The sequence below is a fragment of the Neofelis nebulosa genome, chromosome 2, assembly GCF_028018385.1.
Source record: "Neofelis nebulosa isolate mNeoNeb1 chromosome 2, mNeoNeb1.pri, whole genome shotgun sequence".
Taxonomy (NCBI): domain Eukaryota; kingdom Metazoa; phylum Chordata; class Mammalia; order Carnivora; family Felidae; genus Neofelis; species Neofelis nebulosa.
Genome location: NC_080783.1, coordinates 83530742 through 83558320, shown reverse-complemented (window position 1 = coordinate 83558320; position 27579 = coordinate 83530742). Strand labels below are relative to the sequence as shown.

The window sequence follows — 27579 nt, the reverse complement described above, 5'->3', positions numbered from 1 at the left end:
TTATTCTAATTCAGAGGGTGTTCATTGATTCAAGAATCAATGGGTGTTCAAGAATCCCTAACTCTCCGTGATTTTGTTTGTAGCTCCTCCACCACCCCAAATGTAAAAATTTTGAGTTTCGGTAGACAAACATCTTACCAGACCCTAGGAAAATAGCACAGCATACTGACCTAAAACAGATGTCAAATCAAATTGCACCTCTGCCACCCCCTAGCTGTTTGATATGCAACAATTACTTCTCCAATCCTCAGTATCATCATCTGAGGATAACTGCGCTTATTGGGATTATTGTAAAGATTTAATAAAATGCTTATGAAGTAGCGCCACAGGACTTGACCCAAAATAAGCCAAAAAATAAGGTTGCTTTTTCATTAGCTTTATTTTTAATCTTAACCATTTCATTTTGTTCAGTTATGGCCACTTACCCAAGACCAAATGAATATACCCTCTATGCCCATTCTCCTAGGTTGAAATCCATCTGTCCTGTATTATTTTCCTTCCAATGGCCTGTTAACTTATATTCTTAAATTACTTCTTTTTTTAAATTACTTCTTGTTTGAACTTTTCACCTGGATTATAAATGCTTTTAGGTAAAGGACTGTTTCATATGCTTTTCTGTTGTAGAATTATTTGGGGGAGAAGATCACTTATTGAACACTATTAGGTGCAAAGTGTTCCACACATTGTCAATCACTCAGCAAGCTTTATTGAGAGTTTACTATCTACGTGTAAATATATCAAGATGGTTTGTAGGCCTCCAAAGGCTTACCTTGGGTAGAATTAACTTTTCGTGTTTTGGTCATTATTTTCTAGAAGGTTCATGTTTAAAATAATGGTATCCGTCCTTTTGGTGTAGTTTCACACTGCCAGCAAATCTCCCTGTTTATTTGTAAACATCTCAATGTGAGCAGGAAGTTCAAGCTCTCCTAGAAAATGTTCATGTACAATAAACACAAAGTAATAAAGATATCACAATTTCAACACAAGTCTGCAGGGAGCCTGAGAAACTCACAATCATATAATGTCATAATTTCAAAATACTTTTAATGAGCTTCTGTAGGAATTGAGTTATAATGTTTTTTTCAAAAGATTTGCAACATGACATGAATTCCCCATCAAAGTGAATCTCACGTTAGCATCCAATTTAAAATGTTACAAAAATGACATTATTGCCCAACATCTGTTTTATCATCTGATGATTCTGTTGTAAGATTATAATGGTGAAGTTATTTCAGCAGAAGTCAAGAGAGACCCTTATGCTGTCATTATCCTTAGATTACTTTCCTATTACTCCTACATCAGGCTCATGGCTGGGAGGGTAGACAATTATCTGGTCAGAGGAGATGGTAGGAAGTAACCTTAGCTCATTCTCAGATTCCATGTAGGGCCCCACTTTATGTGCTCCAAAAAAATGATTGTCTATTTGTTAAACAATACAGTTGTTGGCATGCTCTGAGTGTTTGTGTGCCCCCAAATTCTTATGTTGAAATCTTAATACTGAAGGTGATGGTATTAAGAGGTAAGGTCTTTGGGAGGCCCCTAGGTCACTAGCACCTGAGGGTAAAGCCCTCAAGAATAGGATTAGTGACCTTGTAAAAGAGATGCCACAGAGATCCTTTGCCCCTCCTGCCACTTAAGGATGCCAAGAGAGTTACCAGCTATGAACCAAGAAGAGGGTCCTCACCAGAAGAAAACCACACTGGTGCCTTGATATTGGACTTCTCAGCCTTCAGAACTTGGGAAATAAAATGCTTGTTGTTTATAAGCTACTCAGTCTGCAGTATTTTGTTACTGCAGCCTGAATGGACTAAGACAGTTGTCAATTACCAAACATAATTTCTAGAAATTTAGAAAGAGAATATATTCTAATTCCAATTTTATTTTAATAAATTATATTTCTTCTTTTGGCTCCAAAGTGGTTTTGTTTTGTTTTGTTTTGCTTTGTTTTGTTTTGTTTTGTTTTTGAGAGAGAGAGTAAGAGCAGAGGAGGGGCAGAGGGAAACAGAAAGAGGAAGAGGGGAGAGAGAGAGAGAGAAAGAATCTGAAGCAGGCTCCACACTCAGCATGGAGCCTGACAAGGAGCTTGATCCCATGACCCTGGGATTATGACCTGAGTTGAAATCAAGAGTCAGATACTCAACTGACTGAGCAACCCAGGCACCCCCAACCCCAAAGTTTCTTAATTTGAAAGATCCACAACAAATGTGATGATCTGTCTATTGGTAAGATATGTAAATATTATTTCATGGCTAGAGATTGTTAATAAAAGCCATCATGCTACTCTTTGTAAAAGTAACTACCATATATATGATTAGTAGAAAATTATTTTCTAGGGCACCTGGGTGGCATCTGACTTCAGCTCAGGTCATGATCCCATGGTTTGTGAGTTTGAGCCCTGCACTGAGCTCTGTGGTGACAGTGCAGAGCCTGCTTAGGAGACTCTCTCTTTCTGTCTCTCTCTGTCCTCCCCCACTCATGTTTTCTCTCTCTCAAAATGAATAAATAAACTTAAAAGGAAAATTATGTTTGCATATTTAAGCTGTTTGAAATAATCCACTCAGACTAAATTTGTGATCAAGAGTCTCTACTACCATACCCCATGCATATATGGCATTCAATTATATGCTGAAAAAATAAAATAAGGAAAGCAACTTAATATATACATGGAACTTTTGCTAAAGCCTTGAGTTTTATATTCTGGACATTAAGAAACCAAACCTCACTAACTTTCATGTTGACACTAAATATTTAACACACATTTGCTCATTCATATTTTTATAAGACGTGTTGTATGCGCAAAGCAGTAGACGCCATGAATTTTTTGGAAGATACAAGGCCAAGGTATGAGCTTGGCTTTTTCCAGAATGAACAAGAAGACAGGAGAGACTTAAGGTAGCATGAACACATTGCAATCACAATTACTGGAGAGAATAGAGTCCCTCAAATAGAGGGACTGATTTTTTACTTGGGTTATAATTTTTATGGTGAATGTGTTGTTACTACACATAGGGAAAGCCTCTAGCACACTGCCTAAGACACAGAAGAGACATGAAATAAATGCTAAGTACCATCTTCCATTCAAAATTAAAATAAGAATAGGAGCAGCGAAGTTTTAATACTACTGATCTCCCACATCTTGTCCCCACTTCTCTGGTTAAGAAAAACAGAACTCAGCTGTTGGTGAGCAGGGAGTGCCTCTTTGATTCACTGCTGCATCTCCAGGATTTGGAAGACTACCTGGCATATACAGGCATTCAATAAATGATTATCGGCCAAATAACTGTCTTTCCCTACCTGCCCCAGTCACCCCATCCCTGCCTCTCCTCCTCTAATATCACTGCATGCTAAACCCAGGAAGAGAGAGCAGGGCAAGGAATAGAGAGGAAGGCAGATTGGGGCTGGGTGTCTGGAGCCTCAAGGAGGAGGCTCAAGGCTTGGGACCATATACTCTGGCCAAAGTCTTTTTTTTAGCTCTAAGTTGCCTACAAAAGCATTAAAGATTAATGCACAAATGCACTATTAAGACTTGACTGTTCATTATGGTAAATAAAGCTTTGTCTGAAATTTGTAAATAAAAAATAATTTCTTCAAACTTCACAGAGGTTTCCATCTTAATCAATAAGACCTTTGGAATCATTCAGAATGACAGGAGACTCAGATGGGAAAAACATTTTAAAATGCAAATCAATATAGGAATCCCATAAAAAGATTGAAAAGCAGTATCAGTTAAAAAAAAGAACAACTAGGTTATTTTATTTTCTGTAACAAAAATTGAACCAAGCATGGTGTATCACTTCGAAGGGTCATCAATCTCCAAATTAGAAAAACATCACATTCTGGGATGCCATGATATTGGCAGGTTTATAAATCAGCCTTGTTTTTGCTCAATCATTTCAAAAAAAAAATAGAAGATTTGAGCCTCTAGTCTTTGCAGAGATAGGCTGCTCCAGAAAAAATATAGCATATACACACACTGTTATTTACACATGTTTACATAGAGACATATACACATATATTAGGAAAAAACATGCCTATATTTGATCCATCTTCTTTTTTTTAAGCAAAAAAATATTTAAAAAGATCCAAGTTGAATTCTAGACTCTATTCAGCATGGTTTTACTGCCCATGATTCCCCATTTCAGCACACTGGATACAGTACTTTTTTCCTAGAAATAATGCAGTACAAATACTCTGTCGACAATGTGGAATAATCTTAAATACAGTTAGAACCCTATTAAAACACACACGTGTACACACACACACTTGAGCTTACACAACATATAGGCCAGAGATTATTTTCTTCATTGCTTGAATCAAGAAGAATTTAACTCGTTTTATAATGTTATATACTTACAGGAGACGTTTAGGAATTCTAGCCAAAAGAATGCTTATATTCTAAGAGTTATATTTGATTTTTTAAAAGTCAGCTTAATAAGCCAGCCACATTTCTGGAAGCATTTAGGTCCTCTCAGCCTGATATTGTGCGGAAGAGTAGGATGTTACATTGTGATAATGAATTATAGATATTCTCCACTGAATTGAAATTTCACTGCTATTAGTAAAATAGGATATAATTCTAAAGGAATGTTGGAGTCTTCTTGAACATATGGGGCAAATTATAAGTAAGATAAAATAAGTAAAGTGGAAGATGTACCATCATTATGTAGACAAAATTTACTGACTTCAAGAAGTGTAATTCTAGAAGTTGAAGGCCAAAGGTCACTTACCCCACACATATGCACTCAGCAAATGTTGCTTTAAATAATGAATAAATGTTGGTTTAAATAATGAATCTCCACTTTTCAACATAACAAGTTATGATGCAGAAAATCTAAATATCTTGGCCAGATCACACTTTTAGAAGTGATAGCGGGAACCCCACATCTTCCAGCAGTGGCAGTATAGCTCCATACCATGCAGACAGCTCAGGTGTAGACACAGAAAAGAGGAGAGAGATGCAGGAAAGGAGATGGGGAAAGAGAAGGAAAATGTATGGGATCCTGTAGTGGGGGAAGGGAAGTGGTCAGAGTCCAAAGGATAGGAACCAAATTCAAATCCATCTCAAGCAGGAATGGATTCCAGGCAGGAGATATAGGAATTCAAGACTTCTGCAACATGGTAGTTCTTGTAAGGGAGCAGGGTTCTCCACTAGGAATTAGACAGGTGGAAGCCAAGTGAAGAAGAGGCTCCTGGCCTACTGGCCAGGGGTCCAGAGTAAACCCTCAGAACACTGAGTGCATTTGCCTTCCACACAGAGGAAATATGGCAGAGAGAACGAAGGCCAAGACTCCACTCAGAAGATCAATTGGGATTGCCTGGTCACACATTGATGGGAAGGCCTCAGTATAAGCCATTGCCAGACCAAGACTGCAACAGCTTCCAGACACTTGGATAGCCTACATTATTTCTAAATCCTACCTATAATAGGGATATGACTATAGATACCACATTCATTTGGTGCCCAGCGGTTCCATGACTCCCGAGGTCTGAGCCTGCCAGGGTTAGCTAGATGGGACTGGGACAGGCAAAGGCTCAGGCAGTTCATCCAGAGCTGCTCCCACAAACCACATGGCATCCAATGTCCCCTTGTCACAAAAACCAGCATAACTGATGGCTTGGTAATTTCAAGGTCACATGATAACGAGCCAAAAGGTAGAGATATTACGAATGCAGTAAAAATTTAGTCACATTATAGAAGCCAACTAAAAGAATCAAAATGATGTACATGATGCTGTGAAAGATGGCATGAACTGAAAAACATGAAAAAAAAAGTTTAAACTATCAATATGCCATTTTAACTAAAAATTGCAAGGAATTTCTAATAATAATACTATACGCAGAGATTGATATTGGTACTTCCCTATATTGAAAATTAAGTGCATCAATTGGGCAATGCAACTTGACTGTTACACAGAGCTTTAAAAGTTGTGTTTAGGGGCGCCTGGGTGGCGCAGTCGGTTGGGCGTCCGACTTCAGCCAGGTCACGATCTCGCGGTCCGTGAGTTCGAGCCCCGCATCAGGCTCTGGGCTGATGGCTCAGAGCCTGGAGCCTGTTTCCGATTCTGTGTCTCCCTCTCTCTCTGCCCCTCCCCCGTTCATGCTCTGTCTCTCTCTGTCCCAAAAATAAAATAAATGTTGAAAAAAAAAAAAAATAAAAGTTGTGTTTATACCCAGCAATTCTACTTTTAAGTATCCCTCATGAGGAAATAATCTGATAATCAGATACTTTTAAAACTACAAGACTCAAGGCGCCTGGGTGACTCAGTTGGTTAAGCATCAGACTTGTTTTTGGCTCAGGTCATGATTTCATCATTCGTGGGATGGAGCCCTGCATCGGGCTCTGTGCTGACAATGTGGAGCCTGCTTGGGAATCTCTCTATCCCTCTCTCTCTGCCCCTCCCCAACTCATGCTCGCTCTCTCTCTCTCTCTCTCTCTCTCTCCCTTCCTCTCAAAATAAATAAATAACCATTTTAAAAAAATACATAAAGTTACAAGGCTCACCACACTATTACTTGTAACACTAAAGAAAGTTGGAATTTCCTAAATATCCAAAAATAGGTAAATTACAGTATATATATTCCACGAAGCATTAAATAATCATTAAGCACATTGATTTTGAAGAATTGTAAATACTGTATTCTTTGTTAACATACATCATAAAATTACTATATGGTACCTAATTCCAATTATATTTGTGTATGAACACAAAGAATGTGTCCCTATGCTTTTGTTCATATACATTTCATATACACACATATTTGTATACATAAATATAAAACATATAGATGAAAAATATATTTATATAACACAGAAAAAGACTAGAAGGAAGTTGAACAAAACTTCATCAAAACACAATACTTGTTAAAAAGTTTTTATTTCAATTCCAGTTAGTTAACATACAGTGTAATATTAGTTTCAGGTGTACAATATAGTGATTCAACACTTCCATACAACACCCAGTGCTCATCACAACAAGTGCACTCTTAATCCCCATCACCTATTTTGCCCATCTCCCCCCGCCACCGCCCCCCAGCTTCCCTTCTGCTAACAATCAGTTTGTTCTCTATAATTAAGAGCCTCTTTCTTGGTTTGCCTCTCTCTCTTTTTTCCCCCTTTGTTCATTTGTTTTAAAATATAGTGCTTTGGGTGATTTTTATTTTATTTACTTTGAACTAAGATTCCTACAATGAACCTTTTTATATACTGCTTTTTATAGTCATAAAAATATAGCAAGTTATTCCTTTGTATTGGTCTGTTTTTCATTTTAGACAGAAAGACATACCTGGGACTTTGGAGCCATGTAGCTTTGTACTAGAGTCTTATTTTGCTCCGTATACCAGTTTTATGATCTTGGACAGCTTATTTATCTTCTCTGAGATGAATTTTCCTCATATGTAAAATAGAGACAATATCACCTCAAAGAGTTTTTTTTTTTTTTAACGCTTATTTATTTTTGAGACAGAGGGAGACAGAGCATGAACAGGGGAGGGGCAGAGAGAGAGGGAGACACAGAATCTGAAACAGGCTCCAGGCTCTGAGCTGTCAGCACAGAGCCCGATGCAGGGCTCGAACTCACGGACCGCGAGATCATGACCTGAGCCACCCAGGCGCCCCAAAGAGTTTTGACGATTAAATTAAAAAAAGAAAAATATAACATTTATCATGATACCTGAATTTATCAAGTTTAAATGGCACCTGTTATAATATCGTTCCCAGTAACCTTGCCCCCACAACTCTACTATTCTACCACATACACTTTCCAAACACATGCATCCAATCTTCAGAGAACAGGTTTATAATGATGTTCAATTAGCACCCTATACCCGGCAGTATACTGCCTCCAGGGTTATGATAGACTCAACTCTAGGGTAAGAAAAGAAATCTATTTACAACAACATTGTATATACAATTAAGTCCCAGCAGCTTCCCTGGCAATTCATTCTAGCCCCATAATTACCTCCTTCCATATCTGAGGAGCTTTAAGATCACTGCTACAGTAGTCTGCTCTTATCCACAGGGGATATGTTCCAAACCCCTCAGAGAATGACTGAAACTGTGGATAGTACCAAGTATTGTATAGACTATGTTTTTTCCTGTACATACATACCTATGAGGAACTTTAATTTATAAAGTAAGCACTGTAAGAGATTAGCAACAATAAATAATAATAAAATAGAACAAGTACAACAATATATTATAATAAAAGTTATATGATATGGTCTCTCTTTCTTTTTTGAAATATCTTATTGGGCCATAGTCAGTTACCTTCCTCCTTGAGATAATGTAACATGATAAAATGCCTATGTGATGAGATGAAGTATGGTGAATGATAGACATTGCGACATAGTCTTACACGACTACTGACCTTCTGACAATACAACAGGAGGATCATCTGCTGCTGGACCACAGTTGACCACAGGTAACAAATTGTGAATAAGGGGTGGGGGACTACTGTACTTATAAATCTAACTCTTCTGTTGAATTGCACAAAGTCCTATACTCCCATACTCTGTAAGATTACTTTCATATGCCATAATTTGACCTCCATGCTAAAAATACAATCTCCTTCATCTTTATTTTTCGGACACTTATTTTCTCTTTACACAATTCTGGGCATATGTTGCGTTAAACAACTCGATCAACACACAGAGTCCCAGTTGTACTCTCCCAGAAGTAACGTTTCACCTGGGAAAGTGAAGATGATAGCCTGATAGCCTAAAAGGTCTTGATGTATAGGGCTATTGTCTACCCTGGCATGAGAGAGGGAGAGGGAGAGAGGGAGAGAAGGAGGGAGGATAAGAGGGACAGAGGGAGAGAAGAAGGTGAAGGAGAAGGAGGAGAAGAAGAAGAAGGAGGAGAAGAAGAGGAGGAGTAGAAGAAAGAGAAGGAGGAGGAGGGGAAGGAGGAGGTTTGAGAAGGAAAGGAAGAAAGGAAGAGAAACAGAGAAACACAAAGAGAGAAAGACAAAGAGGGAAAATTTAACATATAGAAAGATAAAAAGAAAAAATAATAAGATTTTATTAGGTGACAGAGCTTTTTAAATACTGACATAAATACTTGGGAAAGTTACGGATTTTTCTTAATTTGGAGTAGAAGTAGGAGATGGGGAGAAAGTTTGGAGACAGATTTTCATCTTCCTAAATTGATGGCTAAAGTGAGGTCCATTGATTCCATAGATCTTATTTATTTGATTATTCTACTTTAATCCTCCTCTTTGAAGACTGTGTGCAAAAAAATAAATAAATAAATAAATAAATAACCTAAGTGATGGGGACATTTTTGGATTTCTGAGATGTTTCTACCTGAGGTCAATATGAGAGAAAGAAAAATATGCTATTCTATGCAACAAGTGCCATTTGCCAAACCCTCATTGACTCTCTCAATATTCATTGAGAATCTACTGTGTTCCATGCTCTGTTTTATGGTTGGGAATATAGCAGTGAATAAGAGCTGCAAGTCCTTGATCTCAGGACTGCATATTTTAAACAGTCTTAAAACCAGGATAATGAAGTCACATTTGCAATATACATTACCAAAATAAAATGACTAGAAATTCTCAGTATGCCTTATGCCCTGAAAATAAATAAAGGGATGAATGGATGGATAATAGATCAATGAACAGATGGATACAATCAATCCTAATTATTTGCAAATTCTGTACTTCCAAATTTTCCTGTTCATTAAAATTTTTCACGTCAAGATCAATATTCATGGACATGCTGGAAGCAGCAAAAAAATGGAGTCACCTGACATATATGTCAGCTGAATAAGGCACTGTTCTACCTTCTTGCTTTAGTTTTCATACTATAGACAGATCTTTTTGCATTCCACTTTGTGGCATAGTTTTTACATTTTTATGCTTTTCAGTTGATGGTTTCACTGTTTTAAATAGCCCACAAGCATAGTGGTTAAGTGCTGTCTATGATGTCTAAGTGCAAGAAGGCTGTGATGTACTTTACAAAGAAAATACTTGTGTTAGACAAGCTTCATTCAGGTATGAGTTATAGCACTGCTGGCTGTGAGTTCAATGCCAATGAATCAACAATACATATTAAATAAGATGTCTTTAAACAGAAACACACATTGAAACAAGGTATGTAATAATGAGTTGGCGAACATGGAATCCAACCCTGCATTTATCCTAGGAGCAGTGGTTCAGCATTCACTAATTCAATGTTCACAGCAACTAGATAGAACATAACTACCATGTATGATGAGAATGGATGATAGATAGATAGACAGACAGACAGGTGGATGAATGGCTCTTAAGAGCATGGGAGAGAGATCGTGTACAATGGGATAAAGATACATGGTGTTTGTTCTTTGGTGATATGTCTTGCTTCTGAAATAGACAGAAGTTTGCCTTGAATTCTGTTGGAGCAATCAGGTCCAGTTAGGAGACTGGGCATTCTGAAGGGACATTCTGAAAAAGAAGGTCTAATCCCTAAATTTCTCCATGTGTGCCAGCTGTTGGCCTTTCCTGCCTGCCCCATCAGAAAGGAATATTTTCCCAGGCATGTGTTTGATTTCAACACTCAATTATTTTCTTCAACCTCACCCACATGCTAGTACATGTCCAATAAAGTGTTGAATTTTTTTCTCTTTAACTGTAAACAGTACAAATCCAACTCCCACATAAACAGTATCTGCTGAAAAATCATGTAGCACCCACATATTTGTTTAATGAAACAAGACCTGAATGGAAAAGTTACAATCTCATTTAAAGTTTAGATGCCTGGGGACAGTTCTGATAATGTTTAGATGTGGATAATTGTGGGAAACAGAAGAAATGAAAGGTAAATATTGGCAGTGGCTGAAAGAAAAGGAAAAAGCTGTATTCGGATTTGTGAGCAACCCTAATAAGTGGCATGATGGAAAAGACCATGGATCTCATGAGTATTTGATGGTAGGTATATATTCCCCTCAAATGCCGGGAGACTTCTGATTTCCACAAGGATAACTAACGTATGAAAGGAATACAAAGTATTTATTATTGTAGAGCATTCACCAATAGCCTGGAATTTACAAAATTTAACTGGAAGCCCTACTAAGAGTCTAAGGACTTCTAGGTGGATAAAGAACATTCTAATAAATCTTGATATTGATAGCTGGATAATGCCATGAGGTAAAAACAAGAGAAGAAAGATGCTTTGGAAATGCTCATTCCCAGGGAAAGCAATACCACATTCTACAAACTTAGAGTCACTGAGAATCCAACACTTGGAAAATGAATGAAATAGAAAGACTAATCACAAGGGTCTCCTTTTGGTTGTTTTGTTTTTCAAGATTAAAAAAAATAGAAATTATGTAATTGGGCCTAAATGTTTATGTAGCTTAGAAGTGACTTATTGCAACATTTTGACTAGTGTTTATAAAAAATCGTTCAATTTATTTACTTTCGTTGAAGGATCCAAAAAATTTGAAATTTAACTTCTTAGATGTATCTTATGATCAGATTTGGTTTTAGCTAAAATTACACGTTTTTATTATTCCTGTTTTTGCATCTGGTGTGTGTATATCTGACTAACACTGATGTTTTTCCTCTCAGAAAAGGCCCTCTAAATATTCCCTCGAGTTTAAATTCTCTGTGACCAGGAAGAACATCAAAGAAAAGTCAGAAATGGGGTGGGGAAGTGGGGGGAAGAGGCAGGGGGTTAGGGACCCATAAGTGAGGCTAGAAAACACAAAGATCTAAGAGAAATAGATCAACAGAGATCAGAGATTTGAAAAGTCAGTCTCAGGGATATTAGCCATGCTGCTTGGTTAAGTTGGGCAAACTACAGGCTCTGAACTAATTAAGCACCTCCCCTGTTCTGTTCCTGACTATGGCTGTAACAACCTGCCCCACCCCTAGTGACATTATGGTGCTAACAAAACCAATATGCCCAACTCTTGTACAGGTGGACCCTTTACTTTCACTCTGTTTCACAGCCAAAAACCTCCTTACTCTCTCCAGTATATCACTATCATCCCTGTGCACACCTTATCAAAGTCTTTATCACTCTACAGTTTAATTATAGGATGTAGTAGCTCAGAATATGAGTTCTGGAGTCAGACTTCCTGTTCAGGTCCTTCCTTCACTGCTTTATACCACTGTGGCCTTGGACAAGTTACTTTTCTCATCCATAAAAGTTGGTTTATGAACAGATTTCTTTCTCTCTCTCTTTCTCTCTCTCTCTCTTTTTTTTTTTTTTTTTTTAGCTGATCATTATTTGTAACTCTACTTATGTCTGGAGAATCTTTCCCTTTAGGAATCCTGATGCAGGGCAGAGACAGCTTCTGTATGGAAACTGGCAATGTGGGACATTCATCATCCCAGGCTACCTTGCAACTAATGTAGTCACATGGTCAAACCTAGCCAATCAGACTCATCTACTCAAGACTTTGATTCAAAGAAGCAGGGCTGGCAGAGAATCATTCCAAGGCTGGGTGCCACTTTCTCAGGCAGCAGAGGCAAAAGGACCAGTGGGGACATCAGAGTTGTCAAAATCAGCAGCTCAAGTTGGGGCATCTGGAGTTTAGTGGTGTCAGTTCCGAGACGTAATTTTGACTGAGGTAAAAAGTTGCTTAACAGAAATATATTAAGACTAGAAGGAAAACAGAAATAGGGCAAGAGAAACAGAAGTGATCAAATCAGGCCTCTATTTTAAAACCTTTAAAAGGTTCTATCCTACAGAATAATATGCAAATTGTTAGCTTGACCATAAATTTTGTCAGAATTTGGTCAAGCAAAACTTTCAAACGGAAATCCTGGGACTAGATCCGTACAGCTTAGTCACAAACCACAACAGACTCCTCTCCAGGTTGCAAACATTATCATTCACATTCGCACCTTTGCTACCTACTTCTACTTACTCTTAATAGCCCTTCTCAAAAATACCTTCCTTTTCTAACTCCTTTACCAAGGTAGAATTAATTGCTCCCTTCCTCAGTATTCCCCTAGTCCTCTATAAGTGCCTAATGAAAGCATTTACAATAAACTGGGATTTGCATGCCTGCCCCAGAGCAAATTAGTTTTCAAATTTTCTTATTCCTAGAAGCTAGCACATTGCCAGTCAGTTGATAGGTACTCAACGAATAACTAAGTCTAAGTATGAAGGGCAAAAATCTAGTTTGGAAAGAAACCAACAAGAAAAAAATCTTTAATAATTAGGCATACTTTGGTCGTAGTCAGGAAATACATTCGTGTCTAGAAGGTCTATATAGAAAAAGCAAACAATTGTGATTTTTTTTGCACAGAGCTTGCTGGTGGGGGAACCGCATAAATTCAGGCATCTAACTAGAAGCAGAATTAAGTGAACAGATCCTGACATTCCAATAAACATTCTTCTCCAACAAACACATGATCAATGCTCCTCAGGCCAAAAAGAAGTATGTTAAGACAGGAGGCAAGACTAAGTGAAATTTAAGACATGCTTATTTGTTTTACTTTTCTACTTTAGTTTGTAAGCATGGGAATTTTTTGTGGAGGAGTTCTAAAGATATTTGGCAATACATAATGCAAACTAGGATGTAGGGCAGTTGAAAAAGAAAGACCCTAGTATGTATGGGTGAAGCCAGTATCCATGTAGAAACTCTTGTCCAAAGCACTCATTGCCTTCAAGTCTTCAAATCCATAGACTTCTCCATTTCTCTATTCATTAAGACCCTGGTGTTCTTACTTCCTTCCTTACCCACATCAAAATCATTGATCTATCATTAAAATTACTCCTTGGCAAATGCCTGCAAATCCCCCGCCCCTTCAATAACCCCTGACTAGCAAAATCCCAACTCTGCTAACTCTGACATTTTAGCAGAACTCACTCTTAACCTACCACCCTTTCCACCTTCTCAGAGGGGCTGCTCCATCATTAATCCCTCTCATCCTCAAACACCTCCTCTTTCCTTCTGATTCCTATCAGTACTCAAAGATGCTCTAGTATCTCCCATCTTCTAAAAAGTCCCCCCTTGACCTATAACCCTCACCAGAGACCACACCCCTCTCTGCTTCTTTTCACAGCCTATCTTTCCCTAAAACATTGTCTATACAGTCTATATCCACTTCCCTACTGCCCATTTACTATAATCTAAATGCTGCCTCTACTTCCAAAGTTATTCTTACTAAATCTACCAACGACCTCTAAATTATTAGGTTCTCATCTTACTAAACTGCCAACCACATTCAACCAAAATGACCTCCCTCTTCTTGTTGAAATGGTCTCTTTGATCCCTTCTAGGACACCATATTATCTTAAATGTTTTCTTATTTCTCTTACTTGTACCTTCTTAGGCTTATTAAACAACAAGACCTCCTCTATGTGACCTTTATATTTTAGAGTTCTTCAGCTCTCCATCCTGGAGCTTCTTCCTTTCTTAGTATATGCTATTTATCAGTAAAATAAATATACATTCACATGGCTTTAAGTGCCATCTATGTACCAATTAATTTTCAATTTGCATCTCTAAACAAAGACCCTTTTATCTAATGAATTCTTTAACATCACCACTGTAAAGTCTCAAATATATTTCAAACATAACATATTAAAATTACATTTTGATTTCTCCCTCCAATTTGTTTCAACTCCAGCCTTCCCTATTTCAGCAAATGGCATCTTTTCCACACACTTAATTGCAGTAGCCAAAAATCTGGAAGTCACACTTGTCACTTCTTTCTTTCTCATCCCCTCCTGCAAGGCATTTCCAAGTCCTATCTGTTTTACCTGAATCCACTAACTCCAGTCCATCTTCATGCTATCCCTGGAGTCCAAGCTACTATGATCTTGTCTTGGGCTAAAGCAGTAATATTCCATTTCCCATTCTTGCCTCCTCCTCCAACTGATTTTCCACACAATAGCCAAAGTGGTATTGTCTACTTAAATTCTATTGTATAATTCCCTTGCTTAAATTCTTGCAATGGCTTATTATCCCTGTTAGGATAAATCCAAAGTCCTTAAAAAAGACCACACACCTTGCATGACTTGGCCACTCCCAGTCCCCAGTAGCTCTGGCCTTAGCCCATCACCCTTACTCCCACATCCATGCCATGCACACCACACTCCAGCCACACTAGTCACCTTTTCCTTCCTCACACGCTCCCAGTTCTTCCCCCCTCCAGGACCTTCATCCTTGTGCTTCCATCTAGCTGGAACAATCTTCTCTCCAACTCACTTCTCAGCTAATTGCTGCTTGTACTTCAAATCATCTTCATGTCATTCTCAGAAAGACAAACTAACTTCCCAAACTAACATCAATTGTAATTATCTTCAAAGACTGTACTTTAATTTTCCACTGAAGTTCTTACAACAAATTGAAATTATATAATTTTTCATTTGACTAGCGTCTTTTTCTCAAGTAGATCATAAGTTCTCTGAGGACAGAAATTTGTTCACTTTGTTCACTGCTATGTTCTCAACCTGTATATCTGGCCCACTGATAAGCATTTGTTGATGGATGGGAAATGATCATTTTTTATAAAGCTGCATTTGGCTGTCCCCATCTGAATTAGGAGGGTAGGAAGTTGTTGATGTCCAAAGAGGGCAAAAATGACTACACAACATTAAGTCACAGAAGGACAACACACAGAGCAAGGGGTATGGCCAAGATACTGTGGAATAAAACCCCAGCTCGTTCTCTGAATGACTGGCTTAGAAACAAGGGGTCAAAATGTAAGATTAAAGCTGATTAAAGTTACACATTCTATTATATGGAATTGCAACTATTCATTTAATTTCTGCATCTCTTGCCTCTCTTCCTATTGTTCGTGAACTTAAAGATTCTATTAAACCACCAGACTTAAAGCTTTAAGTGAATGTACAAAAGTACATAGTTTTGCACAGTTTGCACAAAAGTATTAGGTTTACTGCCTCATTTCGCTGAGCTGTACGCTGGTTCCTCTGTCCAGGGGTGCAAACTGTAACATTTTGCATTTGATTTTATGACTCATCTTGTTACAGACATAAAATAATGAGGCTGAAAGAGATGCTACATGGATGGGCGGGGGGGGGGGGGGTGGAGTGGGGGGGGAGAAACCAAGAGCTCTGAATAACATTCTTGTAGACTCTCCAATAAAATGAAATAATAAACAAATCTCATACCACTCTTGGTCCAGTCTAGATCTAGTGATTAAAATGTTATATTCCAGAAATACTGTCAATGATCATGGGAATTACATGAATCAATAATCAAGAGTGTTCAACCCACCATTGCTTCCCCCAAAGACTAGAGGTCAGAACCTAAAAATCATAAAATGTTTATTTCATTTTCTTCTTTTGTTTCCAGAAATTTTCTCATTCTGAAGTTTAAACACTGTGTTAAATGTTCCTCCTTTAGCCTCACTGGGTCTTTCCTAACTAAGCATAATTTTCTCGTCTTTTGCAGAATACTCAAACCAAATAAATTAAGAATGAAGTGGATATTAATTCCTTAGCCACACTGGTGACTAAATCTAAATTTATATTATAGCCTTCAAAATACACCTTAAATATACTGTCTTTCTTGCTAAATGGGAGGTCAAATACCATTCCATTCAAGCACCTAGCTTAACAAGATTTGGCTCTTTTTCTAAAGGGTAATAAAACTTAAATCAATCAGCATATTCAATATAAGATTTGGTAATGAGGGTTGTTAAGCAAGAAAAATTGAGTTTCAAATTTTGCTATTCTTAAAGCTTTCTGGATCTTTAACGATTTGAGGTTTTGCTTTGCCTTTGGTCATTTGTGAATGTTAATCATAGTCATAAAGTATAGTCATAAGATAGCAGGTACAGGAGATTAAACGGATTTTCCACTAATCTCAAGTCATGAAATGAAAGATGGTTTCTTGAGCAAAGCACCAGTAGGTATTTCATTGGCATTTCCTTTTTTCTCCTAAAGATCGATTATACAAAAATTACCATCAATTAAAAATTCCGCTAAATTAAGACCTTTGTGTTTTAAGAACAAACAAAATGTTCCTGGGTAAAATCCTGTAGAGCTAGGGACCTTCTAATACAGTAATCTTTTGCTGCCTTAGAACCAGTGCAAGAGCTCACAAGCAGTTTCTTCTCTTAGAATTCAGTAGCAAAGATGTAGTTGTTAGAAGAGTGGGCTTCAGATTCAGAAAATAACAAAAGCTATTTTTTCCCTTTTCTTTTTTTTTTTAAATATAATTTATTGTCAAATTGGCTAACATACAGTGTGAAAGTGTACTCTTGGTTTTGGGGGTAGATTCCCGTGGATCATTACATATAATACCCAGTGTTCATCCCAACAAGTGCTCTCCTCGATGCCCATCCCAAATTTTCCCCTCTCCTCCAACCCCCATCCACCCTGTTTGTCCTCTGTATTTAAGAGTCTCTTATGGTTTGTCTCCCTCCCTCTCTGTTTGTAACTACTTTTTCCCCTTCCTTTCCCTCATGGTCTTCAATAACAGAAGCTATTTGCTCAGACCACCACGATGTCTATTTACTGAGTCAAGGAGCCTCTGTGAAGTATTTTACCATAATCATTTTAATATTGTAATAAATGAATATGCAGCTTGAGAAACCACACATTTTCACAATTAAGCCCAAATAAACCTGGACCCAAATAAACATCATACATGTTTCCTTTTACCTGGTCTACTTCCCCAATTCAGGCCACAAAAACCTTATCTGAAAGGCTTATTTTTGTTCTTGGAGTGGAGTGCATGAGAATGAGTGATTTTTTAAATCAGCAGAAGTGATGCAAAAAATAAAAATAAATTTAAAAGGAGACAGGCTATGGAAAGTAAAGTAAGCACCAGGAAAAATAATGACCATTTGAATTGGGCTTACTTTGGGGCCCAAATAACCTCCTACGCTCTGACAGACACAGACCAGCCATCTGAGAGCACAGTCGGGGAGGAGTCTGCTTTCCAAAGATCTTTGTGAAATGGATCTGCACTGCCTCACTGGTGACATTGCTCAACTTTTCACCTTGGAAGACCCAAGGAAGCTATTGCCAAAGAGCCTCCCTGTGCTTTCTCCTCACATGGCAGACCCTGAAGCATTCTAGATCAGCTTTCAAGAGGCTCCTGAGAAGCTGAGGTCCAGTGATTCTCTCCATTCCTCTTGGCTTATGTCTGGGCTGTCAGGGAGTCAGAGCCACAGGAGCAAAATCTTGAGCCCTTAAACAACTACTCCATCTTTCCCAGCACTCAGGACCCAGTCAGAATCAGAACTGGCCTCTCATTTTAATATGATGAAATCACAGACTAGAAAGGATGTGTTACTTAAGCAATGTCACACCGCCAGTGGGGTCTTATATGGGGAGATGAAATGACAACTTGACCCTGGCCATCTCTTCTCCCTTTTCTTCTCCACAGCCATCCCCCAACCAAACTGGACGGCTGGAAGAAAGGCTGGCTCACGCAGCCTTGTATTTTGCTAGTTTATTTGTCTAAAACTTTTGTTGATATGACGTGAGTTGAGAAGGAGAAGAGCCGAGGAGGAAAGGCAACAGTCTGCAACATGATAAAATTTTATAGAAGTCACTTCTCCTTGTAAGATGGTCCAGCCACCAGCTCTCTGTTTCTCCATGTTTCCCAACCATTTTGGCAGAGTGTCATCTCTCCAGCCTCTAGAGTTACATATGGTGTAAGATCTCACTGTGTAAACTGACAGCGGAGCCACTCCAAGTTCTCCCCCATAGGAAGGGACTGGTAGGATCCCCCGTGTCAGAAAAACAGAAAGAATATATGTTGCAAGTAGCAAAGTTTTCACCAGGAACAAAAGGTTCCTCTTTCTAAGTAAGGGTCCCTAATCATTTTGTGCATAAACCCCTTCGCAGTCAGGTAAAGTCTATGATGCCTTCTCACAACAACGTTTTTTTAAAGCAAAAGAAAAAAACCCCACACACACACCAAAAAAACCCCAAAAAGAATACAAAGAAAACCAGTTATAGTTAAATACTAATATCAAAATGTTAAAAAAAAATTATTGATATAACAACATAGTCTTTATTAATGTATGAAATAGCAAGATCCATTTGCAGGTCTAATTATCATATTTTCAAAGTACTGTTGAATGTAAACAATATCTTATAGGATATAGGAAACAAACGCAATGTGATACAAAAATAGGTGTAGTTTCTATTCACGACTAAGTCACAGGTACCTTGAATGCCACTGTAACTTGCTGCCCATATTCCTGATGAAGGAAAATGCTAAACTTCATTAGAATTTAGGGAAAATAAGGTTGTACTCTCTTTTTAATCCAAGTCCACAGACTTTCTGAATTCTATCCATGGACCCCAGGTGAAGAGCCCCTGCTCTAAAGAATCATTATGACTTACTGATGGCCATTTGCACTGCCTAATGAGTACATATCATGTACACTTGAGCATACTCAGTTTAACATTTCTTAATGTCATTACCTTTAAATTGAAGGTTATCCAGGAGCCAGTAGGAATTAGATTACTCTGCCATCACTTTCACTAGACCAATAGCTAATATATTCTCATTAGCTCAATTAGCTCAGAAGCATTATTTCCCAGAGTGAGATCATTGCACCAGCAAATATTGATTATTCACGTGGATTATAGCAGGTCTTAGGTGCAAGTCTGTCTGTCTCTGGGGTCGTAGATTCAGGCCAACATCGCAGTTGAGAATGTGGTGGTGAAGCACTGATTAAATGAGTTTAGGGGTCTCCATTTATCCTAGGGAAGTAAAGAAGGATCCCCTACACAGGAAGTGGGGACCATCCGTTGCCTGCCTCCATTTCAAGGAATTAGACAAAACCACAATACTGACAGAATTTCAACTTGGTTCATGAAATTCACCTTGCCTTCTTTGTGTTTACTAATATTCTTATCCCATTCTGTTATTCCTGTCTCTAAGCTTCAGTAGATAATAAATGCGTTCTTCACTAAACACAATCTCTAAATCATTCTCTCTTTTTTATCTCTGCATGTTAGTTTCTGCTACATGACTAAATTATAAGTCATGCATAAGGCAGAATACACACTTTACTTGCCAAAGCACTGAGCATAGCACTGGCACATTATAGAAATTTTTATACATGCTTGCCTGTTGACCAGAAGTAAATGAAAAATATTGGGAAAAAAACCAGAAGCAAATGTATTAATTTCTTTGCTGACCACTCTTTGTTTTCATGGGTGTTGTGTTTCCGAAAAGAAGTAAATAAATACATCAGACATATCACAGGGAATTGGTGCATTTGGGATGGTTTAGATAATAGTTGCCAAGGATGGATACCATTTTCTTCGGGGAAGCCATAGTAAAAATGTTATTTAGAATGTATGCATGTGATGGTACTTGGCAACAGCAGCATTGCTAACGCCTAGTGTTCAATTACTCATTCATCATCCATTTATTAAACAAACCATGTAATGAGGGCTCACTGGGTATAAAAGAGGAAGAAAACTTGGTGCGGGCCTTTTAAAAACCAAAGCTTGAAAAGCTCACAATAATCCCATAAGATTTCCTCCATTCCTTCCTTCACTCCTACCCAAATTAGACGTGGAATCAATGAAACTTCTTCCTGTCATTGTCTCCCATTTCAGTTATGTGTTATTGTGTAACATAACCTTCTTCTCCAAATCATGTTGCTGCCAAATGAATCTTAATTAAATAATTATAACATGACTTAATAGTAAATAGATGATAACTCAAATGTTCAACATTAAGGAAATGGTTGAGAAAAAAAGGATTTCTACAAAATATGGCACAACCAATTAAAAACTATTCGTGAAGAGTTTTAATAATGTGGGGCATTAGTGTTATTAAGGTAGGTACAAAAACTGAAAATAAGTTGTATACACATTGTAATCCCAACCATATAAACACGCACAAAGAAATACAACTGGACAGAAACAGCAAAATATTAACCATTGAGTATGACTATTAGTGACTATAGAAATTTTTGAAATGTAGACATTTGTAAAGAATGAGAATATACAACTCTTATACATCTTTAGGTCCACTATTTCCTTTTATCAACCCAAAAAGAATTCCCAAACTACAAATCTGATTTTGCAAACCATAATCCTGGCTCATAATCCTTTAGTGCCTTCCTATGACTTAGTGAACAGAGGCCCATTCACTTAGACTAGACTAGTCTTCAAAGGCCTCTACAAGCTGATGCCCCTCCCCTGCAGCAGTTTCTTTCACTACTTCTTTACAGATGATATTTCATATTCTGGAATGTCACCCCCAAGCTCTCCAGTCTGAACTTTTGCTCAGGCTGTTGCTTCTCTTCAGAGCTAGATTAGGGAGAGGGCCAGATGGCAACTATTCCAGTAGTGCTCAAGAATGTAGCGAAATGGAGCAAACTGTGTTTACTAGGACTCCATTCAGAAACAGCACTGTAGGTGTTAAGAAGGAATAATTTAATAAAGCCACTTGGGCTTGGGGAGGATTGGCAGGGTAAGTGTGAATAACCACAGATGGCAGGTGGCTATACTGCCTTCCAGAGGGAGTGGATCCAGGTAACCACAGAGCTTTTCCCCTCCTAAATAGGGTATACAAGCTGGGGACCAGAACTAAATCACTTGAGGCAGTAGAGAAGAGGCTTCTGTGGGTCTTATTTTCCACTAAACAAAAGTTGAACAGATATTTTTAAACCATCAGTTAGAAGGACTACCAAGCCATAAACCTGGTCATGAAGCTGACACCTTTGTTCTGCTTCTCCTGTAAGGCTCTCAGCTCCCTCCTGAGAGGGAGCTCTCCCTCTATTATCAACCTCTCCCACCCACCGCCATCTGAACACTGCCATTCTTGGAACCCTTCTTGCTCTTGGTTGACATGGCACTTCTCATTCCATTTTGTTTTAAGGATATTTGAGGATGTTCCTTACCTCCTTCATTAGATGAAAAACTTCTTATTTATTTTTAACTGCACTTAGCAGACTACTCAACACATATTAAACAAATGAATGACTGAATAAACTGTCAGGATGCTAAGCCTAGAAGACAGAGATTCATTAAGAATAAGAAGAGGTCCAAATATATTACAAACGGTGATTCATTTGGACCACTATGACTTAGGACGTGTGAAAAAGGGCAGAGTTGCTAAAGATTCTATCTTGGTGTGGCCCTAAGCTAGAGAAATAAACCCCACAGCATCCAGGGCCCATCTCAGAGCACATTTCCGTGTCGCTATCTGACAGCTGACTATATATAAGCAGTCCTATATCTTTCGTGAGGAAATGTCATTGAAATGTGAATAATCTGAAGCTCCACTGGAATCCCCTTAGTAATTTCACCTAGATGAGCAGCTCTCCAGCCTGATGTCACATTGAGTTCTTTGGGTAGAGGTAGAGCTGGACAAACGCTCAGAACAGTGTGCTATAAATAGAAGACTGCCTCACACATTCTAATAACAATAACCACCACTGAACTATTTAGCCATCGCCTGCTATATTTCACACTCCTCGTATTTCCCGACTCATTTGCAAGAGTCAAGACTCTGCCGTGAATCACAACGGTGTTGCTGGGCTTAATCCACTCTTCCAGAATTAACCTCCAAACTCAGCAGAAAATCACAAGTCCCAGAGTAAGTAAACTGGATTTCACACAGGTAAACTGGCCCATCTATCTCCCTTTTCAATCTCCCCTGGGAAGCTGTTCCCAAACACATGCCAAGCCAGCTCTTATCACAATCTTTCCACAACAGCTACAGTGCTCTCTCTAGCCATGGCTGCCAAAACTCAGTGTTATCACTTCCTATAGCTTGTTTGATAGGAACGTCATTTGTCTGGGCTCTGGGTATCCAGTTAGGCTGGGATATTCTTAAGGTCCTGGTCAGATCTTCCCTTCTCCTCTCCAACCAGAGCTCTGCAAGAATAACCGCATAAAAGACTTAAATACTAATTTATTGTGTCATTTGTTTTCAATTTTGTGAGGCTCCCACTAAAAATCCTACTTTTAAGGCAGTTCAGAAACAAAGAAAAAACAAAGTACCATCCAAAGAAGATGCTTGTAATACATTAGGTTACATGCTGCCTATTAACTACAATTTATACATATTAAGTTTGTTTTATCTGTGTCTAATATGTCAGTCTAACTTTCACAGTCCTGGTGAAAAATATCCAAATGGACTGTTTAGAGGGACTGGATGAAGTCAGTATTTTCAGGTCTGCTGAAGTGAATATTCTGCTAGCTAAAAATCTTCCTTCACTAAGCACCAGAAGTCAGCCTTTTATGAACCTAATTAGGTATTGGGATTGATAGGAGTTCTGAAGAAATTCACGGTTCTCATGCCTCTTTCCTACCACAACAAGCTGCCACGGAACTAGAAGCTGCTCTAACCACATTTGTGTCTTTGAGTAAAGGCAGTGGGTTTCCCAGAAGCCCCAGAACTGGATGTTTGAATGTCCCCTACAATATCCTGAACACTGCAGTAAAAGAAGCAGGCTGCCTCTTGACTCATTTCATCCTCTTTGAGACATTTCCAGTTAAAAGCAATAATTTCTTGAGATATCATAGCAAAATAAACACCCAAATTCCTACCAGTTATAATTTTCATTTTGATATTTTATCTGTTTTTCATTATTATAAAAGAAAGTAATTACAGATAAAGTTGAAGTCCCTCACCATTGGCCAGCCTACATCACCTTCCCCAGAAGAACGTAGTGTGATAAATTCCTAAGTTTCTTAAACTTCTGATAGTTTTTTAAACTTCACTTGAATAATATGGATTTGCTAATCCTCAACTATTTTTTGACCTAAAGAATGCAATTTCACATCATTCAACTTAACACATAGATATTTTGTGAGTGTGGCTTTTATAATGTACATAAATGATACTGTACCATATATATCTCCCTGTAATTTGCTGTTTTCACTCAGCATTATGTTTTAAAGACCTCTAAATACACTTGGAGAGTTAGCACATTCACTTTAACAATTGTATGGGATCTGGGTATATAATGGTGCTGCTTTGAATTAGTTTGTTTGCTGTTACAAAAAAAGGCCAACAGTAAGCCTCTGTGCCCATGCCATCCTTGAGTACAAGAGTAAAAGATTCTCAAAAACATAGAATAAAAAGTAGAATTGCCTGATTATAAAATGCATTTTCAATCAAACAAGAGATTGTCAATTATCTATCCCCAGTGATTATATCACTCAAACTTCCACCAGCAATAAATGAGAGTTCTTACACTCGCACACTCTCACCAACTTGACACTATCAGATTGTTTTAATTTTGCCAATGTGAGGGGTAGGAAATCATTTCTATCTGGTACTTTAACTTACTTTTGTTTTAATTACTAGTGGGATTGTGACAGCTCCAATTTCAGATAGTACTTCCTATCTTGAACTAAAATATACAATTTATACCCATTTATTTTCCTATGTCAGTAATTCTCAAGCTTCTGTCCTTGGAACCCCTTTATAATCTTTCAAAATTTGGGGGTGCCCAGAGAGCTTTTGTGCTTGTAAGTTCTAATATTAATACTTGCTATATTTGAAATTTTTACAGAGAATTACTTAAATATTTAGTAATAAGTATAAAAATAATAAACCAAGTATACATTAACATATATAAAATATTTTATTAAAAATAACCACATTGCCTTAAAACAAAAAATTTAGTGAGCAGAGTGACATTATTTTGTATCTTGGCAAATAACTTTAATGTCTCTGACTTAATAGAAGACAGCTGGATTCTCATACCTGCTTCCATACAATCTGTTGTGATATGTTGATTGGAGCGTAAGAAGGAAATCTGGGAAGTAGTTGGAAAAGGGACGAGATTTTTGATATCTTTTTCAGGTAACTGGAAATTTGTTTTTAATTTTATTTTTTATTTTTTAAAATTTACAACCAAATTAGTTAGCATATAGTGCAACAATGATTTCAGGAGTAGATTCCTTGATGGCCCTTACCTATTTAGCCCACCCCCCCTCCCACAACCCGTCTAGTAACCCTCAGTTTGTTCTCCATATTTATGAGTCTCTTCTGTTTTGTCCCCCTCCCTGATTTTATATTATTTTTGTTTCCCTTCCCTTATGTTCATCTGTTTTGTCTCTTAAAGTCCTCATATGAGTGAAGTCATATGATTTTTGTCTTTCTCTGACTGACTAATTTCACTTAGGCTAGTACCCAAAACTCAATTCATGATAGTGTCTTACAGGTTAGCTGCAATATGGAATCTGAAACAGTATCAATGGCCGTTTTGTCTTCTGCTACATTAAAATCCATTGATCTATCTTAACGCTTTAAATGGATCTTTGATCCATGAATGATTTTGTGACAGCATGCATTGGTTATCTAGAAAATACTAATTCACTAGGTTATCAGATCTTCTAAATGTTGACACATTTCATTATAGAATATCAAAAAATCATATTAGTGATATTGCTACTAATCTTGTCAGAGGAATCTTTAAGGATTAGGAAGCTGTCAAGCTCATGATGGGAGATTTAACTTTTCCAAAATTCAAATTTCCACTTGAAAGCTTGAATTTTATCATTGGCAACACATGCTCAGGTTTCTGTGGATTGATAGGTTCATTTTGTTCATTTTTAAGAAAATGTGTACCAAATACCCAAGTCTGCATCACCATAGGTTATCATTCTTTCAAATTAAAATATCATCCTATGATAAAAAGTAGCCAATACAGTTTGCAACTAAAACAACTGTACAATTGCTTTTTCCTCAGAGCAATTGTTGTAACTGTATACACAGAAGAATTACTTTATGCATTCTTCCCATTCCATCAGGCAGAATATTTTTAAAAAATATATGGAATTTCAAACCTTGGATACACAAAGTTAATCATTTCTACTGTTTCATCAAGGAGATTTTTAAAAGAAGTTATTTATATATCCCATGAATGGTAGTAAAGAATACAATGACTATTAGTACAGTTTGCTACACTGCTTTATTTTTGGCTAAAGTGCCAGCAGTTTTACTACCATTGTTTTTGTACCACAAGTGCCCACACAGTTAATAGGCAAAAAAATAACTTAATATTATCAAAAAAAAATAGTTTTGACCTCACACGTGCCCTGAAAGGATCTCAGGGAACCCAGAGATTCACAGATCACACTTTGAGAACCATTGTCCTATGCTGTATGCCCTTTGGGACCATTTGCCAGTTATCAAGTTATTGCCTCTCAATTCCAAATTTACCCCTCACTGACTGCTCTCTAAATGAAGATGAGCCCTGTGAATATTTTCCTCTGTCAGCAGGCATGATGTTAAGCTCTGTCAGCAGAAAGTGCTGGAGAGACACTGTGTGAGGAAGGGAGCTTCCTTCCTGATTTCAGATCCAGCATGCATGGCTTCTCCAACACCCAGACCCTGCAGCATAAACAGCTTCTCCAGCATCCAGATCCTATGTGCAGAAAGGCCAGCATCAGTCAGCGGCCAACAGCTTACCCCAGCACCCTCCTTGGGTGGTTTCACAGCAGAAAGTCTCCAGCAAGACACCTTCCTGTGAGGCTTTCCTTGGCATTCCAGAAGTTAGGCTTCTGTAACATTCCAAAGGACAGATTTTCAGCAAGTTATACCAGCAAGGTACCACAACAAATATCCAATGAGTCACAGCCATGCCCTCTAGCAAGATCTGGATCTCAGCCCTGGGGGCACTTTTCCTCTGATGCTCTAGCTAAGCTCCAGGTAGTTCATGCTCCTTATATGTGTTTTTTCTATATTCTCTAGCATTCTTTAGTTTTCTAATTCCTCAAAACTCCAATCCTCTTGCTATAGCTAATAACTCTTTATATGTAACTTTCCTTGTTCAAACAACTACATGGTGTATATCTTCATATTGGATCCTGACTGATATGGACCATATAGAACATAATTTTCCCATTTCTAAAATATCAACTTTGATAGTTATTATTAGAGATGTTCTCATCTGTAGAAAGAAACCCTAAACAATGAAACTTGGGTAATTTTAGAGAAGAAAATAGGAGATACAGGAAAATTTTTAAAAAGTCCATGGCATACAGTTTGAAATGGAGAGGATATGAATGAGGGTTAATGAATATGCCTTCAGGAAATTCAGGCAATTTGAGGGATCCAATCAGCCAGAAAGGGAGTTTATCTATTGGGGTGAACCATTTCATGTTTGCCTTGTGTATTAGTTTTCTATTGCTGCAATGTATTACCACAAGGTTAGTGACTGAAAACAATAAAAAACTATGACCTTACTCTTCTGGAAGTCATAGGTCCAAAATGGGTCTCACTGCACTAAAATCAACATGTTGACAGAGCTATATTCCTCTCTGGAAGCTGTAAGGGAGAATCCATTTCCTTGCCTTTTCTAGCTTCTGAAGACCACTCATATTCCTTGGTTTGTGGCCCCTTCCTTCATCTTCAAAGCCAGCAATGGAGGGTTATGTCCTCATGTCACATCTCTCTGACCTTCTCTTTTGCCTCCCTCTTTTGCTCCTAAAGACGTTTGTGATCACGAGGGACCACTCAATAAAACAGAATAATGTCCTTATTATAAGGTTAGCTGATTAACAACCTTAATTCCCCTTTGTCAAGTAAGGTAGCATATTTACAGGTTCCAAGGATTATAATGTGGACATCTTTGAGATATCATTATATTGCCTATCACACCTTAGTGTAGGATGTCTTCTGGAGTTTAGTCAGGCTTAACAGAAGGAATGTTGAAGAAAAAAAAATAA

At 37.9% G+C, this 27579-nt stretch overlaps 1 long non-coding RNA gene across 2 annotated transcripts in view; it reads right to left on the bottom strand.

The window, feature by feature from the left end:
• The window catches only part of LOC131503724 (uncharacterized), an 88056-nt gene extending 61643 nt beyond the window's left edge, over nucleotides 1-26413 (bottom strand). For both annotated transcript variants that reach the window (XR_009257544.1, XR_009257545.1), the window contains exon 1: nucleotides 26321-26413. This is a non-coding gene — a long non-coding RNA (uncharacterized LOC131503724). The remainder of the gene's footprint in view (nucleotides 1-26320) is intronic.
• Between the last annotated feature and the right edge of the window lie 1166 nt (nucleotides 26414-27579).